Here is a 20,747-nt window from a genome sequence, read left to right as displayed (position 1 = left end):
TGGACAAAGTACATTGAGGTGCATTATCATTATGTCAGGAAAAGGCTCCATGCAGGTGTTAAGGCTCATCCTAACCCTCCTTGAAACACATCCAAAAAGAGATTACCTGGTGAACCACAACTGTCTCATTGAGGATCTTTCCAATGTCGAGCTCGTAACCCTTGAGGTCTCCAAGCTCTACAATTCCTTGAGAAGCAATTCCACCGCGCCTCCCACGAGCATTGTCACACCGTCGCGTTGCACTACAGGTACTCATCCCTCCTCTCAACTCACTTCACTCACACACACACTAGCATGCATTAGGGAGAGAGATTAGCAAGAGGATTAGCAAGAGTAAGACTCAATTGCACAATGGGAGAGTATATTGTATTATGAGAGATATGAACTTATATACATGGCCATAAGTGTTCACACTCACTTAAACTATGGTGGGCTGGGCACTTTAGGCTCATAAGAGGCCTAATGCTATTACAATGACTACTCTCATGATATAACCATGAAGTATATCACTTATGACTTCATCCTAACTTGCTACCACATGCTCTTGAAACGGGAATCGCCATAATACTCCATCACACCATTACGGGCGCCTGTCCAAGTTGTAGCTTTGGACACTATTGCTTCATATCTTGAATGTATGACCCTTTGGTGTATCTATCGTGACTCCTTGATGTAAGATAATGGTGGTATATCTTGTTAACCGTAGAATTGGGTTAACATCCCCCCCTTCCCGATGGCGATTGTGTCCTCATGATCACGTTGAAGATCTTTGTGTGGGGAGAATGGACAAGCATTGTCGATGGCTTTGATGTTGATTAACGTTCAATGGTCTTTGTCCCTCCGGAAGGATTAAGAAAAGCTAGTTAGTCAATGAAAAGGTTAGTGGTTTATTGGGAATTCCTAACGGGGTGGGGGTGGGGTTTTTTGCAAATGATTGCATATTTATATGAGCCTTTAAAAAAAATCTTTGGCTGTACTCACTTTGTTTTTGGCAATCATAAGCAATGCTACATGTGATTTGTGTTAGTGGGGATGCTAAGAGATGTTAATAATGGGAGAGAAGAGAGGGAATGATCCGGAGGAACATAGACTTAATCATCAGAATGAGATGGTGATTCTCAGTTCCTCATTTGATTCATTGAAGTGACATTCATCATTTGAAGAAATTGGCCTTCGATGATGTCCCTTTGTGTGGTAGGATTCTTGTTAAATGTTGTTGAGTAGGACCTATTCCTGCTTTCTTCTACCCATGTGCTTTTTATTTTTTATGTATATTTAAGTGCTCTTATGAAGCAGATATACATGGAGTACAAGAATTGAGTCATAAAGACTCTTATTGAACTGCTTTGTGTTGAAGTAGCCACTTGTTGGTGAGGATTGAAAGAATTACGTCGACTTGCGCGACTAATATAGATATCTTCACTAAGGATTGAAGATCATTGATTTGTGAAGATGGTGGTGTCATTTGGAGAGGTTTGTAATTTGAAGGAAAATTCCAAGCAATGGGTTGTACCATTGACCAGGCTTTCGCCCACCGTGGCCCCCCCATCCAAAGATGTACCTAGAAGTTGTTGATGGTGAGGGTTTGGTGCAAATGTTCTCCATTGCATAAGTATGGATATGTACTCATGGAACAGCTGCTACATTAATTTAGCCAAAAGAATAGTAAGCAATAAGCTTAACAAATATATAATGGCTATTGAAGATTGTTGGAAAAGTGTTAATGCGTGAGATGGCTTAATCCGTTGATGAGGCTTAAATCGTGAAAGTGAGGTTCTTAAGCCGTGAGACTATAATTCCTGAGAAACTTGAACTCGTGAGATTACAGGTTTTTTGGCCGTGAAGGGGTATTCCGTGAAATGATCTAATCCCGTGAAATGGTGTTTTCATGAAAGTGTAGGCCGTGAGATGGAATTCCATGAAGTGTAGTTCCATGAGATTGAATTCCGTGAAGTTGCAAGTTCCATGAGATGGAATTCCGTGAAGTGTAGTTCCATGAGATGGAATTCCGTGAAGTTGCAAGTTTTGACCTCGATAGTTTTTTTATTTTAATTGGTTTTATGGGTCAGCTAGGTCAAGACTTGCGAGCAGCAGGTTCGTGTGCACTTATTTCTCACATCCAGAGGGGTGACAAGAGCATTGTTATTTTGTCCTTGATGCGCTCATAATTCTTCGTTTGCAGATGTGGGTATTGATTCTTGAATTTGTTGCTCAAATGTTGTCGAGGTAGTAGGTAAGACTATTGGTTATTTGCTTGAACACACAAGCTCTTATGTTGGTTATTTGCTTGAACACATAAGCTCTTATGTTGGTTATTTGCTTGAACACATAAGCTCTTGTGTTGGTGCTGAATGCACGCGAGTGGTTGAGTGATTTACTTGTTGTTGCTTGGGTCTCCATTCTTCTTGAACTTTAGGTGAAGCTATTGGGGTTGAAGTCGGTGATGAGGCTTTCTTCACATTGTTCAATTTTGGTACCCTATGATGGGATTACCATCATAGTATCCTTGTTGTTGAAGCACATGCACAGGCACCATCTTTGATGAGCATTATAAACTGGTGGCTGATGTGCTTGTGGTGTTGAGGCTTCCTTCTTTGTGAAAACTTAGGGGACTTTGTGATGCGCTTGGGAATCCAAGCTTTGGTATTACTTTGGTAGTGCCCTTGTGCTTACAGTAATATTTTTGGTACCTACACTTGTTGACTTGGTGGAGTTCTTTGAGGAACTCGTATCGGCTTTTGTGGATGGTGTTGTGGAGTACTTTTCTTCTTCCTTGGCCTCTGAGTGCTGCGTTGAGGAAGAGGCTTTGACTGTCAAGGCATCCAAATTTAATTGGCACCTTTATAGTAGCCTTGAGCTACAAGTAGCTATTTCTCCACCCACATCTTGATACTATTAAGATACCTTGATCATGGTTATCTTGGTGGAGTTTTCTTTTGGGTTGATGTGGAAGGTTTGGGGCCCTCCTTGACTTTGGTTAGCATGGAGACTGCACGGTTAAGACTCATGGACATTGTTGATGATTATGAGGCTAGAGTCTCTTGTGCAGTGGATGTTGATGATGAGGCTTTCAAGCATGTGGTTGTCTCTTTTGGTGAGGTTTGTCGATGAAGATGCATAGACTCAGGGCTTTTCCTTTAGATAGATGGTTGCATGGGAAGAACTTCGTCAGGAAGGGCTGTTGATTGCAAGGTTTTGGCATCGAACTACATTGGTGAGGATGGGGTTGAAGGAGTAGATGCTTTATCGGAGTCGGTCGTTTGACACAGATGGTAGGTCATTGTGTAGAGGGGCTTTTGTGGAAGAGGCTTGTATCCTTTTGCATTCAACATCATAGAAATCCATTAAAGTTGGATCCTCTTCCTTATAGTATGGTATTATCAACTTTTTGTCGTTGACCACCATCATGATGACTCTATCACTAGCAAAGCACAGTGGTGCTTGGATAGAAATAGTCCATTTATGCCCCAAGATCAAATCTATTTCCAACACATACTCAACCACAAAAAACTTGCAAGTGAGGGGGTTAGTTTCAATATACATTGTGTATTCAAAGTACCCCAAACATGGCATGTTCAAGTTTAGTAAGATATGTTAGAAGTTTTAGCTCCTGCAAGGTCTCTTCCTCCCGTAATAGTAATTGTACATTGCTTACATGAGTGTTCAAGGTGCCTATTTGCATGGATTCATATATTGAATACAACGATTCACCTATCCAAGTTCCACTAAGGATGACATCATACTCAAGGTAATCTAGGGTAACATGGAATGTAAATTTCATATCGCCATCGATAGTTTGAGTAGTGTATCTAAAGCTAGAACTTCAATGTTTTGTCCATTTGTTTCTCTTGCAAGACTATTGGCTGTAGGGATGAGTTTAGGTTGTCCCAACAATGACACCCAAGTGTCTGATGAAAAACAGGTAGAGGGAGAGGAGACACACACACAGGAGCAAACCCTAATGTATTAAGCAAACCCTAACCATAGAAGCCATTTCTCTTCTCACACAATGCATGAAGCCATAATCCATAATCTACAACACACTACATGTGTTGTGTCCACACACTGCTAACCCTAGCTAATGTCCACACACTATGACCAGCTGGGCGCGGTCATTTATGTCACACATGTTACTACCTAGTGCAATTGGCACAAGCTAACATCGAGCTTGAATCTCAACAGCCCCTCTCAAGCTCATGATGTATTGCCATAGATGAAGATGTAGATGAGCTTGGGCTATCAAAACTCTCAACACTCCCCCTCAAGCTCATCCCATGTACTCCCAACATAGTACGAAAGTACTCAAACTTCTCTCTGCTAAGTGGCTTTGTAAAGATGTCGGCCACCTGCTCTTCAGTCTTTACATACTGCAAATCCACTGTACCATCCAACACATTCTCTCTGACCGACAAAATGATAGTGGACCTCTATGTGTTTGGTTTGCGCATGAAAAACTAGATTCTTGGCCAACTGTATGCTGCTCATGTCGTCACAATGAATGACAACCTTGCCATCAATAGGCTCACCCAAATCAGGCAAGAGACTCTTTAACCATACTCCTTCACATGTAGCAATGGCTGCACCCTTGTATTCAACCTCTGTAGTACTAGATAAAGCAATATTAGTTTGCTTCTTGATGCTCCAAGTCACCACTACACTTCCAAATGTAAAGGCATAACCACTAGTAGACCTCCTGTACCTGTCATCATATGAGCTACCTGCCCAATCTGCGTCTGTGTAGCCATATACATCCAAGCCTTTACCATGCTCATAAAGAAGACCATAATGTGCAGTGGTCTTTACATAGCGCATATGAGCTACCTGTCATCATATGAGCTACCTGTCATCATATGAGCTACCTGCCCAATCTGCGTCTGTGTAGCCATATACATCCAAGCCTTTACCATGCTCATAAAGAAGACCATAATGTGCAGTGGTCTTTACATAGCGCATAATGCATCTCACTACATCCAAATGAGGTTTTCTGGGGCTTTGCATAAATTGGCTTACTAGCCCCACAGCATAACTGAGATCCGGGCATGTGATAGTCATGTAAATAAGATTGCCAACCATCTTTCTATACATAGATGGATCATCCAACTCTTCACCAAAATCAGCCCGTAGCTTCACATTCTGCTCCAAAGGTATACTCATTGGCTTACACCCTGTCATCCCATATTTTGCCAACATATCCAATGCATATTGGAGTTGCACTAACCATGTCCCTACATGGTCTTTGATCACTTCAATCCTAAGAAAATATCTCAATTCACCCAAGTCTTTCATATCAAACTACCCACTCAATGCCTTCTTAACATGCATAACATCTGTAGCATTGTGACAATCAATTCATCTACATAGATGACAAGCAAGACAATCCCATGATCTGTTGTCTTCACATAGAGTGAAGAATCTACTGAAGAAACCTGAAATCCAAGGGAGATAAGATATCGGCTTATCTTATCACTCCAAGCACGAGGTGCTTGCTTCAAACCATATAATGCTTTCTTTAACCTGCATACATGAGTGGGGTACCTCCGGGTGTACATATCCTTCTGGCTGTGCCATATGGTTGTTTTTATTTAATTTTTAAGATGAATTTTAATAGATTTAATTTAGGGAAAAGAGGAATTCCCATGATAATTGGATTGCACTCATTGAAATGAGAAAAAGAAGGATTTCAAGTTTATTCAAAAAAATAGGTATTGATATTTTAGTCAAAAGATGAATTTCTATGATAATTGAGAAAAGATGGATTTGAATTAAATATTTGAATTAAATTCTAATGTCAAAAGATGAATTTCCATCATAATTCTACCTAATGAATTAAGGTTGAGAATTTATGTGGGAAAAAGAAAATCTTGGATAATTGAATTGGTAAAATTACTAAATGGATATTTACCCAAAAACTAGATGTTTAGTTGAAAGTAATCCTGGAAGAACTAAACTGAATGAATTTAGTTAGACTACATGAGGGCGGACAGTAAACCTAATTGTCCTTCTCTCGATCTGAATCATACAAAAACTTCGTGACCAATTCCAGTTACTAAATCCAAAGAATAGACTACCGGAACTAATCTAGTTTTTCCCTGACCAATCTCACCAAGAATCTAGTTGGATAAATGGATAAAATGATGGGTAGATTACCCTCATGAGAGATCAAGGATCCTCATTATTGAAACTGGGAATTATTGGAAAAAGGGTCTTTGGAAACTGGAATCTCACTTGCATTGGAGACTTTGTTTTTCATTCAAAGGACGGTTTTATGCCAGAATGCTAGAGGAAGCATTTGGCTTATGTTTTTCTAAAGGAGGTTCATTGGAACAGCTGGCGGGGAGTCGTCAAGGGACGTCGCCCGTGGTAAAGCCTACCAAGGTCTTGACTAACCTCGGTACGGTTAAAATGGTGCGCTTCCAGTACGATGGGCGAGGGCCGACGAAGCGGTCCCTGAGTGAAGTGCTAGGACACCTAAGGAGGATCCTAGAGGGTTCTGACCAGGTGATGCACGGACTCGCGGTTTGCTAGGACACCCAGGCGTACATCGAGGAAGATATCTGATGGATTAATAAGAAAGACAAACTAGAACAGAACATAAGTGAAAATGTGAGTGCTTTGAACATTAGGCACCACCTAGATATATGTCCTAATCTAACTTCTAGCTCCACTTTCCTATGACATTCATCAGATATGATCCGGTTTTCACAACTATCTAGACTTTCCCATGAACTTACATGCCGAATTGGATATTCCACCTAATCTATTAATATAGCTTACTCTAGATTAATGTTCAACAGAGTAGTACAATGATGAGAAATGCCATGGGACAGCATGAAAGCAACAAACTTATTTAACAATATTCCCCCCCTCTGTCGGTACACGCAATTCAGAAGCTTATGATTGCAAGAATTTTCAGTAAAGAGGAAGAAATTGATGGAAAGCAGAGAAGGCAATCCAACTTGACTTCTTTCAGACCATACACCCAGCAAAAGCGTGTGTAGCCATCAATGAAAATCACAAAGTAGAGATGTCCACCGAAAGAGGGAGCCCGCATAGGACCACAAAGATCACTGTGCACCAACCTGCAACAAATGGGCGTGTAGCACGAACGGTGCCATATTTCAAAAAGGACTAATGATGCATCTTTCCAGTATACATCCCTTGTATACATGCTTATGGGGGAGCTACATAGGAAGCATTTCATGAACCGTATCTTAACATTGTAACCAGAGAAGAGATGGAAAATTCAAGTGACCAAACTAAGCATGCCAAAGCTCAGTGTTACTATTAAATATGTGGCATGGAAATAGTCAAGGCATCTACATGAGGATTAGTACTTCTATCATACATGTTAAGCTTATATAGGCCATTGCACAATCTACCAGACAAGAGAAGAACATCATAGCTAGTTCTTTTGTGAATGGAATAGTAATCTTCAAGTCATCTTTGGCAAGTGCTGAGATAGAAATGAAATTCTTGTGGATTGCATGTATATACAAGGTGTCAACAAGAGTATAAGGATCCCCAGAGCATGAAGTTAATTCCACATTTCCAATGCCTTTTGATGGCATAGGATGCATTAGCACACAAAATTGTTCCACCTAACAGAGCATCTCTCAAGGTAGAAAATAGCTACTTGCATGAAGGCTTAGTGGCACTAGAATCAAAGTACCAGTCAACATCTGACAAGGACATACAAGAGGCAGGCAAATCACTACATGTTACTGTCAGTACATAGCCATCATGTGTAAAATTTGATTCCTCTACATTGTCACTTGTAGTAGCAGGCAAGTCCTTGCTGTTTTTTCTTCTTCTCACTCTCCTTCTGCTTCCGACATTCCTCTGAAACATGACCAAGTTTTCGACAGTAACTGCATTTCTTCTTCTCAACTGACTCCTCTTTGGGCTTAGGGTTATTTGACTGGCCTAGTGTTTTCCCCTTAAGCTTAGCATAAGGTGGAGCCCCAGATTTGCCTTTGCCACCATGATGGGAGGCAGCAAATTCCTGGTCGAAAGTAAGCATACTATTTTGATTAGAATGAGACTGCTGTAAGTGAAACAAGAGAGCCTCCAACTCATCAAAAGTATACAATTCTGAATTTCTCTTTATTAAGAGGCGTAGTGTGGTAGCAAATCCCTAATATGATTTAAACAGACCATTGAGAATGGTAGAGATAAGAGAACTATCTAGAATAACCTCATGAATATTGATTGGCTGTTCCTACAAATCCTTAACACAGGTCAGAAATGCATCCATAGATTCACCCTCTGTCAGATGATCCAAGTCAAGATTTTTTTGAAGATAGGCAACTCGATCTTCATTATGAATATGATATAGAGAGGCAAGGTCATCCCATGTACTCTTAGTAGAGGAACATGATCGAATGTGAGGAATAACTTGTCGTTTGTAGGAAAGGGAAATAAGTGCATGCGCCTATGCATCTTTAGCATCCCATCTGAGCTGTTTGGGTGTAGGAGGAACAAGTGCAGGTTGTAAACTACCTAGATTCACTGGTTCCAATAGCGGATCTAGAGGACCTGGTGTTAGTAGATGTAGGCCCAGTAGGCCGGGTGTGTTAATACCAGATACATATACCCACAGGTTCTTTGCCACCACCCAGAACATGACACATCATATATACCCACATGGAATAGTTGGTTCCGTCCAACTTGTCCTCAATAGATAACATGCCAAATAATTCATTTTGGTGTTTTCAAACATGCCACACAATAAAGGAATTTACAGAATGAAGTGTAACTGACATAGGAAGGACCTACAAAAAGGTAGTCAAAGTACTTTAAATGTTTGAGGAGAGATATGCAAACTTACCAGAAGAAGCAGGTTGCAAAATTGGCAAGTGCACAATCGGATGGGAAAGTAGCAGGTTGAAATCAGCTGATCAAAAGTTGACAACGGGGAATTAGCAAAGATGGAAGCAAATGTGGAATTAGCATCTCATTGGCGATGCCAATGAGATGAAGATCATCAAGAGTGGCAATAGAATGAGATCCGTGAAATGCTTGCTCTGAAACTTTCACTGGTGGGACGGTGTTTGGGGGGCGAAGAGCTATTGGCTAAGCCAAACTCTTAACCCTAGGCACTGTCTTCAAGACAACAAGGCTATGATACCAATGTTGGATGTGAAAGAAAATGCTCTACACATAGACAAAACATGCACACAAGCTTGGAGAGCAAAAGAGACAATAGCAATAGTTGGAATGTACTCGAATGTGATAATGAGAATGAGTGGAATACAACTCTAGTAGCCATAGCACTAGGGCTGATGTGGCTCCTACACACTAAGGGTATGTTCTGATAGGGGAAAAAACCCTACCAGCATAGGGTAAAAAGTATCCTGATCACGGATATTCACACTTAAACTTCCCAAAGGCAAAAGGCTAATAAATCCCTTTAAACACAATGAGATAAACCTCAAGATCCAACCAAGCTAAGTCACATAGCTAAGATGCAAGATGGGGAGAACATGGAGTACCATAACCTTAATCCCTTGAAACACAATGAGATAAATCTCAAGATCCAACTGAGATAAGTCACATATAGCTATAGTGGAAGATGGGAAGAACGTGGAGTTACGAGTACCATAACCTAGACACAATGAGTTGAACCTCAAGGTCCAATTTCTATGCCTTAAGTAGGAACCCTAGAAGGGAAAGAGCTACAGTCAAGGTAGCAAAAAATAATGGCCATTGTAGGGTTTTCACTACCATGGTCCACGTAGGGTTATAGAATTATAAGCAAACAATGTTGGATATTTATCATTGTTGATGCATTGATACGCCTATGTGATGTATGCAAATTTAAACATATTTAAAAATAATACTCATTAAGACATGTAAAGAACTCAACATAACATAAAAGGTCTCTCAACTTTTTAAGAGTTCAATGTGGCCTAATCTCTCCCACTATTCAATGTGGCCTAATCTCTCCCACTATTCAATGCGATCACTTGGCTACAACAACAAGAAAAGGAGGAGAAAGAAAAAGAAAAAGTAAGAGCTTCAACCTCAAATAAGTAAAAGTGAATGCCTCAATCATGCAAAGGAAATTTGAGCCAAGAAAAGTGTAAAGGATCCATTCTCAGAAGACACTAAGGGCAACATGCTAACCTCAAAGGAGAAAAAGGAAAAATGTTAACTCGGTTTTTGTATGAGTGGATGCACTTTTTTATCTCTATATTTTGTACTCACACTAAGCAATTTATTTTAATTAATTTTGGAATCTCGCCAAGCTTACAAGCATATATAGCCCAACTTAAGCCTCTTTGGCTCTGGGAATCTTGTGAAATATGAGAATTTGTACATGAGAATGGAAGCAATCCCATTATCATAATTGAGTTTTGTTGAGTTGTTATGGTGATAATTTGCATGCCTACTCTTCTTCCTTTTGTTTTCACGTGAGTGGATTGTATGTAATGCTTTCTCTCTCTCTCTCTCTCTCTCTCTCTCTCTCTCTCTCTCTCTCTCTCTCTCTCTCTCTTATAGTTACCAATCTTCTTCTTCATGTAAGTGGATTGTATATGTTGCTTACTTTGAGTGCTTACTTGCTTTCTTAATCTTTCTCTCTCTCACTTTCTTGTAGTTAGCAATTATCTTCGTGTGTTGAGAAATGTGGTGCCATTGAGCATAAGGAAGAGGTAGGGAGTGAGAATAAGTAGCCAAGCAGGAGCAAAGCATAGCATGTAGCCACATGAGAAAAAGGGGATTTTCCCACATTGATGTACAAGCCCAAGAGTGTTAATGTCACAGGGACTGACCGCTTATCCCCGACCAACCTGCCTCTGAGTCTCTAGTTATGCATGCAACATACACCAGGTGGATACAAACCCAACACAATACAAACACAGTCCACAGGCTATGGAAAACTACTTGGTTGGTTGACTAATGAAAGTTACAAAGACACCGAAGACTTAACAGATAACTCTAGTAGGCATAATATGTGAACGGAAATGAATATACAACAGAGACACAATCAGGAAGACACATACAAAGAGAGAACATAAGAACAATCTTGCTTTATTTCAAAGAGAAAATATGATACAATTGTCAGAGCTAGCGTTGTAAAGTTTGGGATACATCCTTTTATACTACTTGCTTGCAGTATCCGTTGTTGGTACTGTGATTCCCCAGTGTTAAAGTGCAGCGACTGGGTGTTAAGGAAGTGCCGTTTCTGTAATAAAGTGCTCCGGTTAACATTTGGCTGGCCCTGACAATTGGTGGTGCTAACATGCGGCTCTGTGTGGAAGAGCGACTCCCCGGCTACTCTGCTACTACGGCTTTGGCCCCACGGCACAGGCTGGCCTACGGCCAACAAACACTTGGCACACCCGATGGGTCGGATTCCCAATCCGATAACTCGAACCTGAAAACTTGCAGCCTTCCAAAATGTCAGATGCTCCTTAGAATTTTTGTTAATGGCAATTACCTAGAGATGGGCACCATGTTAAATGCTCCTTAGCATCTAACACGCCTGGGGGGGAGTTGTGATCACAACCGTTAGAGGCTTGGCGGTGACTCTGGCTCAGCAGCCTTAGTGCCCAGACTTCTGAATCTAGTGGTAGGCACATCCTGGCCTTGGATGCAAAAGAACGGATCCGAAAGGCTGAAGATAAAGGACACCTTCCATGGGAGGAATTTTGGGGAATGACTTCTACAAGCGGACTTCCGAGACGAGAGAAGAATATTTCGAGGGATGCTTGACTTCTTCCAAGCGCCCTTGCCTTGAGTTCCTTGATGTGAGCAACATCTCATCCTTGCCTTTCTCGTCACTTTGCTGTTGTGTAACTCTTTTTAGGAAATCATCATGGGTGGCTAACCGATCATGCAACTCGTCATAGTTCTTCTAGAGAGCCACAGCATAATCCTTCAGCAGGCCATGGAAAATTGTTCTTTAGGGGAGGAACTTTTGGAGTAAGGCACCACAGCTAGTTGTAGATCTCCCATATGGATAGTTGCCTCCAGGTTTGTTTTGGCTAGGTCCTAGATATGCCTCTTGCCTAAGAGTTTGGCCTTCTTTGCTTTATTCCTGGCGAGCTCTTACTCCATCTTGTCCATTTTTTTGAGGAGGGTGCCATGGTTGGCGGAGGTGGAAGCTTGTGGGGGCGGAGGGTGGTTTGGAGGCAGGTGGGACACTAGTTGCAGTGTGGGGAGGAAAGCGAGGAGTCGGGTATGTCAATGGGTGCTCTTTCAACTGAGGAGCCCTCGGTGGTGGAGGCTATGAGATGGATTGTGCTATGGTGGTTGAGCGGGTGCACCCTATTTGGATGTTGAGGCTTGCCGCGTTTGTGCCGAGCTCACTATGTCAATGGTGACCCGACACCTGGTTGCTCTTTGCTGACCTCTGGAATGTTTTGTACCTCCTACTAGGGTGTAGGCGTACTACAGAGGGACTATGGTACTTCCGCTTCAACAACGGGCTGGGTTATCTCAAGCTAGCACCTAGCCTTGCTTCTTATGTGTGTTGCTCTTTTGTAAGTGGTTGGCGTATTTGATGCCTAGCCACTACTGCTGCACGTTGGCAGTATCGGTGTGACGATGCTAGCAAAAGGTTCAAAGGTCACCATGGCTAGGAGCAGAACAGGTAGTTCGCGGACAAGAGAGAAGGGAGTTATAAGCGAAAGGTTATAGCTTTGAGTGAGAAGAGGTGTTTCATGCAAACAGATAAATACAAAAGAGTTAATCGGAGTTTGTGGTAATTTAAAAAGAGTTATCGTGCATGATTACTACGCAGCTCATTGAATATTCATGATGGGGCTACATCACATTGCTTGTTGGCACTCGAGAGACAAATCTTCGATGATCATTTGGAGAGGGGTGATGCATTGAGGTGATGGATGCCCAGGTAGTGGGTTAGTGGCACCGCCACATCAATGATGAGATTAGGTGGCATCGACGCATGGTATGGTCCGCCCACAGGTAGTAGTCGTTGATCAGCTTTTGAAATCTCTCTTCGTTGAGCGTGCCAAAGGAGGAAGGTTCCATCATAGAATTTTTCAACTACCCAGAATGGTCATGTCCACTGGAGCTTCAGCTTTCCCATCCGAGGACTAGAATTAAAGGATGTGATGTGATGTAAATGGATGAGAATGAGATGTGATGTGATAGATATGCATGTGAATGAATGGATGGATGTGGATAGATGTGAATGTGAATGAATGGATGGATGTGGATGAATGTGATGAGATGTGAATGGATGTGATGAGATATGGATAGATGTGAATGTGAATGAATGGATGGATGTGGATGAATGTGATGAGATGTGAATGGATGTGATGAGATATGGATAGATGTGGATGTGATGTAATGTGGATGGAATGAATGTGATGTATGGAATGAAGATGTGATAAGGATAGATGTGGATGGAATGTATGTGATGTGATGTGGATGCAATGAATGTGATGGATGTGAATGGGTGTGATGAGATGTGAATGGATGTGATGAGATGTGAGTGGATGTGATGAGATGTGAATGGATGCGATGAGATGTGAATGTGATGTGATGATATTTGAATGGATGTGATGTGATGTGAATATGATATGATGAGATGTAAATGGATGTGAATATGATGTGATGAGACGTGAATGGATGAGATATGATGTGAACAGATGTGATGAGATATGATGTGAATCGGGATAGATGTGAATGGATGAGATGTGATGTGAACAGATGTGATGAGATATGATGTGAACAGATGTGATGTGAATCGGGATAGATGTGAATGGATGAGATGTGATGTGGATATGGGTAGATGTGAATGGATGAGATGCGATGAGATGTAAGATGATGTGATTGGATGAGAATGGATGAAGACGATGGGAATACCTATGACTGGATGTGAAATAAGCAATGTGAATTGATGTAGAAGAATGTGGAATAACGAGAAATGATGTGGAACAATGTGGAAAGATGAGAGTTCATTAGAAACTATATTTACGACTTGTTTTTAAATGACTGTTTTATGTCAAGAATGTTGGGAAAGCATTTTGACCATCTTGTGAATGAGGTCGTAGAGAGACCTATGTGATAAAGTTGCAATAGCTGACGGAGATCAATGGAGGACGTCAAGCGTAGCAAGGTCCGGCCGAGGTCTTGACTAGCCTCGGTTCGATTTAAATGGTGAGCTTTCGGTACAGTGGATGAGGGACCAAGGAAGCAGCCTATGAGTGAAGCGCTAGGTGACCTGCGAAGGAGCCTAGAGCGTGCTGACCATACGGTGCTCGAGCTCTGGGTTGCGGAAGATACCCATACGTGCGTCGAGGAAGAAAATGGAACAAGGTGTTAGAGTTGTTTTCTGAACTCAGGCACTGATGTGGTTGATTGGCCTTGCTGGTCCTCAAAAGATGAGTCCATGGCTCTTTTATATGGATCTGTTGGTTGATCTTGCTGATCTTCGATGGAAAGTCCATTTGGATTTTCATAAGTGAATATATTTCCAGGCACTATGAGCTAGGAACTATTGAAAAGGCCCCTGAGTGGACAGGTGGTGAGCGTTGTGGTTGCCAATAATGCCATAGGTACACCAATGAAGGAATGATTGGAAATTAGAATTCATCCTGGATATTTTGGAGGATTATGATCAATGATACTATGGTTTCATTAAAAGATTGTTTTAAAGACAGCTGAATCTGTGAAACATACAATTTCATATTGGGTGTGTAAGTGGTATGACTATCTTTTGAAGTTTGCTTGAAGCGCCGGCTAGGGGGCCTGGGAACTCTTTTCCCTGGTACCGGGAGGGGCAAAACATAACCAAATTCCTAAATGGATCCTATCACTACAGTGGTTGGGCAGTTGGCTAACCCATTCCATTAAAATTAAATTCTATGCATAGAAAGATGCATTATGATTATTTTTTTAATTAAAAGAGTGATTATTATTTTTATTATAAAAGTGTTACTTTCATCAATATTGATTTTTATGCATAAAAGAATTTTTTTTATTATAAAAGTATTACTTTCATCAATATTGATTTTTATGCATAAATAGATGGGTGGACTGATGGATCCCTAAAATAAGACTCAATTCTGTTATGGTATAATAGATGAAGTAAATCCTGGATAGTCTTTGTTCTATGGAAAAGAATCAACGGTTGGGCCTCTTGATGAGAAAAAAAGTATTAGTCTCTATGATCTAAGTGCAAGCCTCTTCGTTGATCTGACCATGTGACTTACGGGTTCGGTCGGATCAGTTTGGTTAGTTAAGGCTCTTAACTACGTTAGAATAAAAATATCCTGGAGGAATCGCCCGTGCTTTCTGGGCGAGGGAAGTTTTTTCGGGTTTGGTTTTGGAAGAATCGAGGGATTAGTCTCTTGTCGGGATATCCATGGTGGGCAAGGCCCCGAGTGTGAGAGGCTTTGCCCTGCACAAGAAGTGCTACTTCTGCTGCTAGCACCCAAGAATTTGTTGCGCGGAGGGGGCAGGGATCTTTCAGATCTGCATCATCTATTGGTTTAAGGGGACGACTACGTGAGCCAGATACTGGAGCATGCGGCTATGCCATATGACCTGCCCCAAAAATCTTCTGAGCTCTTTCATATTTGTCGAGATTGGGGATTTCCAGATTACCTCCACCTTGGCCAAGTCTACTGTAATGCCTTCCTTGGAAACGATGTGGCTTAAGCATACTACTTTGGCAAAATCACACTTAGTCGATTCAGGCTCAATCTGGAAACTCGGCACTTGGCCAAGCACAACTGTGTGCTGAGATGATTTCCCAAAAACACTGAACCAATGAATACCCGCATGAAAGTGGTCAAAAAATTGGCAAAAAATTCCTGGACCATGCGCTAAAATGTGGCAGGAGCATTCTTGAGCCCAAAGGTCATACGTTGGATACAAAGGCTCCCCATTCTGTAATAAAAGCTATTTTTTTAAATCTTCGGGGGCCATTTGAACTTGATTGTAGCCACTGAATCCATCTAAGAAGGAGTACATCTCATGGCCAGCTCTGCAACATCAAGCAAGGAATCTGTGAACGGTAGGGAAAAGGGATCAGAGATGGTTGCAGCATTTAGTTTCCGGTAATCTACACAAACCCGCAACTTTTGGTTTTTCTTTGGAACAATCACGATCAAGGACAACCATGTCTCCCGATCAATTGGATATATGAATTCCACTTGAAGCAGTTTGTCCAATTCCTCCTTTATATTGATCCGATGTTGGTAGAACCTTGGATCAATTCCTTTCATCTTGGTGTAGCTCCATGCAAACACATCCTTGAAGGATGTGAGCAACACCCAGACGCTCTCCCAGAACTCATCATCCAACTTGGCACTGACCTGAACCATCAACGGCTCATCATCAGTTCCTAGATTCATTTCCATCAACTCATCTTCCTTGATCCGCTTGGAATGCTTGAGGTCCCTGTCAAAATCCTTTTCCGTTGTGGCAATAATCTGTTGTAGGCTTGGGGTATTGCCATCATCGGCCAAAGCCTCGTAAAAATCTTCAACTTTATCTGGACTTTGCCTTGTGCTTTGCGGATCAGGCTGATCCTTGGTGACTTCATCCTTGTGTGGAGGGCTTGTTCGGTATCTCTCCATTATCCGGACTACATCAACCTTGAACAAGCTGATCAGGTTTGCATTTTGCTAGAGATACTCTTTCTCCTCATTGAGGTCTAACCCTTCTAGCATGTTGACTCCCTCGGCTACTTTCGGCTGGAACGGTTCCTCCACTTTCCATCTACTAGTGGGGAGGACACAAATCCTTACTTTCTTCTTCCCACTCTAGATAATAATCATATTTGCATCCCAATCTTGCTTGATTCATGCTTGCCGGAGCCAGGGTCTGCTGAGAAGCATCGGGTAAGCACCTTTTATATTCTCCATCTGGAGCACCACTACTACAATCTAGAAACTAAATCCGGATACTTCTAGTGTGATCTCGTGAATCAATCCAAGTGGCTGCACTCGCCTTGATCCGGCATTTTGATAGAAAACGAAGTAGGCTCCCATTTGCTCAACCCACGCATTCAGCATGTTGCATGTTGCATCCCAATAGGATGTTGACCCCAGAATCGCCATCCAGTAGAACTTCTGCTATATCCATTGTGGCCAACTTGACCTCGATCATTGGGATGGCTTCATCATGGATTAGGGCTTACCTTGGTGGGGTGTCTGCCTTCTTGACATTTAGGGCTTCCAACAACAGGCTGCGAGGGTGGCGTTGTTTCTTTCTAAGGGTTTAGGCAACCCATCATCTGCTCCGTGAAACTTGGCATCAGTGTGAGAAGCTAATCCACCGACATGTGAATCGGTTGCCGCTTCAGATCTTCCCATAGATTGTGCGATTGGTGTTCGGCTTCTGTGAGCCTACTCGGGTTGTCTAACCGCTTCTGTGTGTCCACCATCCTTCTGGCCATGGTGTTTTTGCACCTTCTGAATCTCTGCTAGCGCGAGGACACTTTGCTTTCCTTCTCCGGTTCATCTTCGAAAAACTAACTTTGGGTTCTGGTCGACAGATCATCTTGCCAGACACACAAATTTACCAGAAACAACACTCTGGTTTGTCCTGCACAAACTGCGGTATTTTTTGCAACGGTACTGTATTACACTCAAATGTCACAAACAACCAGTGACCTCAATGTGGATACATACACCAAATGGCAACTGTTGACCTCCTTGCAGCACACACAATGTCTACACAACCAATCTGTCTTCCTGCAGTTCTTAAAACAGAGTTCTACATAGAAACGATGACTTACCCGCAGTGCTCGAAATTGCCTGCTTTCTGAAAAACGGAGGTCCTAACGCGCCCGAAATGCATTTTCAGCCCGAACAATTCTGTTCTATAGCTTTACTCCCATGAAAAAATCTCCTCAATCAGAGATCGTTTGCCGGTGCCTCCCGTAGAGCTCCCGACAAGGGTGTAGTCGCCAACACAAATAGGGAAGAGTAGTTGAAGCTCTTCCCCTCGTACCGCTTCCTGTGCTTCTCTTGCTTGCAGCTCAGCCCCCTTAGCATGAACTAGGCTCTGATACCATGAAAAGATGCAGGGGAGAAGAGAGCTTGAGCTCTTGCAAGCACACACTCTCACAAAACCCTAAAAGAGAACACACAAGGTGAGAGGCTGAAAATCTTCTTCTTCTTTACACAACACTTAACACACCATATACAAAGATAAGAGTACACACTATGAAAAGGTACTCAACCAAATACATACTAGAGTTCTCTATAGTGTGAACCCAACTAAAAATGAGCTGGTGCTATAACTATGCCAGTCTCTAGAATGGCTGTCACACAGCCTGTCATCCCACTGGCCGCATATCACCCATGATCTCACCAACCATGCTAGTGGTGTAAGTGTGGGGCCTATCCCCCAGCAGGCGGGTCATCAGTGTCCACCGCCTAGATGAGCTCGATATCTCAACATGGAGGGCCTCACAGATGATGAAATCGACCATTAAAATTAGGTTTCCTAACAAGATATGAATATTAAACCATTAAAAATAGATATTAAATAAGAAAAAAAATAGAGTCTAATCTTTGCCAATTGGTTATTTTTTGGGTTTCTTCCCCAAGAAAAATTGCTCGGAATCTTAAAACATTCACCCAAATTTTGGTCATTTTGAAAGGTTTTAGAAAATATTCATCAAATTTTGAACATTTTAAGCCATTTTTTAAAAACATTCACCCCATTTTCTATAATTTTAGATTTATATAGTAAGAATAATTGTAGACCCACCTACACTTATACACTCGTGGAATCATCTTATTTTTTACTGATATTAAATCATTAAAAGAAGGCTAGCTAACAAGATGAATAATCTCGCTCTTATATGATGTGGCCAATCATTTCACCCTAATCCACCCTACATGCCAGCCTTCATAACCCTTGTCCTCCATAACCAACCCCAACACCTCCATATGCTCATCTCACTCTCTTGGCTCTCTCACGCAACACCTTCAAGATTCGGGCAACGGTCCGTCAACATAGGGCCTACGTCACATCCCTCTCGATAGCAGTAGATGTGCCCATAATCTACAATGCCATGTCCACCAATGTGCCTTGCAGTTGGCATCCTAGGTGTTTGCCATAGCCAGGTGTTTGTGAAACAAGACCTTGGTGTGTGCAGTTGTTATGGTGTTGGGTTTGGTGGGTTGTGTTTGACTCTCTCCCCTAGCTAGGCACTATGCTTTAAGAAGTGTGCAAGTGTACACACCCTAAGGACAGTGTGTGTTGGTGTACCTCAACCAAAGAAGTCCAAAATGAGCAACGTTTTGGTGTTTTAGGTTCAACCACATGGAATGGAGGAGGAGTTGCTATCCTATTCATCATGTAACAATGTAAGAAGGGAATCCTCACTAATGTACCTTGATTACTAGCAACTATGGCTCCTCAACATTCTCATGGAGGTCAACATGCACCATGTTGAAAGGTAGTCTTTGAAGCTTAAAAACTAGAATCTATCATGTTGTAAAGGGGTAGTCCATTTCCTAAGTGGTACAAAAGAAAAGGAGCAAATGAGGTCTAAAGAGAATCTTGTGAGCTATGACTCCATCTCAAGGCACACCTATAATCTTGTAAATTAGCCTAAAAACACTAGTAAACTTCATATGGTACTTACCCAACCTAATGTCCTATTAAATCCCAATGTTCGAGTTATAGCTAGAACTTCATCTAGGCCTAATGTATTTTCGATTTCCCTAAGAATCTTCATGGTGGGAGACCACTGTATGAGAAATCAACTCGCTTATGTAAGGTTTGAATAGGTAATAAATAGTGCCATGTCAATAATCACTTTACACTACCCCAAAAAGCTAGCTTAGCCCATTCATAATGAGGTAGCATATTTATTTTCTTAGCCATAAATAAAGTGTGACAAAACAACTAAAGTTTAAGCAAATCAGATTCTTTGGTAGAAAAAAAAGTTCTAGAGCCACAAAAGCATAACTTTTGGTCTCTTTGAGTCTCTGGCAAGGATACATGTAGTGATAGTTTTTAGTCAAACATCAAAGAAACAACAAAACTACCAAGGAACTGTTGAAATATGGTGCCCGTCATGTCATAAATGGGGCACATGTATGTGGGAGAAAGGTAGATGAAGCCTAGAATGATATTAAATAGGAATGGATGAAGGCTAAGGTTATTTGGGCATGTGAATGGATGAATGTATAAGGGATTCAATGGTCAAAAAGTAGGCATGTGAAAAGTGTAAGGGTGCACAAGGCATGTGGGCATTTATGAACACAAGGATGGCACGAGGGTGCATGAAGCATGTGGATAAGAGCTCTATGATAGCTATAAATGGATGTATCAAACTCATTTTCTTAATGAAAAAAATATGAGCATGTGATTAGTCCTAATCCATATCTTACTTATCTTCATTAGTGTCAACATTATGTTCCAAGCATGTCTTCTTCCATCTTTCATCCACCATAGCTCTTATTCTCTCATGTTCGTGCACTCAAATCCATCTCATTTAACATGGTATCACAGCCAATGTCATCCCTTCATCTTATAATTATCTCACAATAGCATAATTAGCAAGATTAAAATCCTAATTAGTGAATAATTAGCTCACTTTATCCATAAGAATTTGTCGCAAAAAACCACCCTGTGGTGGAGAGCTCTCCATTTTCTATCCTCTCCACCATTAGGCCAGCCTTCCTAGAGGCAAGGAGGGTATATCACAACGACCAAGTAGCTCAAAGAAACTCAGCAGAATTGGCGAAAAACGATAGTAATCAACGTTGAGCCGGCGCTTCACAATTTGGAAAATTTTAATCTAC

The sequence above is a fragment of the Cibotium barometz genome, chromosome 20, assembly GCF_041138505.1.
Source record: "Cibotium barometz isolate CiBa-2024 chromosome 20, ASM4113850v1, whole genome shotgun sequence".
NCBI classification, from domain to species: Eukaryota; Viridiplantae; Streptophyta; class Polypodiopsida; order Cyatheales; family Cibotiaceae; genus Cibotium; species Cibotium barometz.
Note: the sequence above shows the minus strand (reverse complement) of the source record.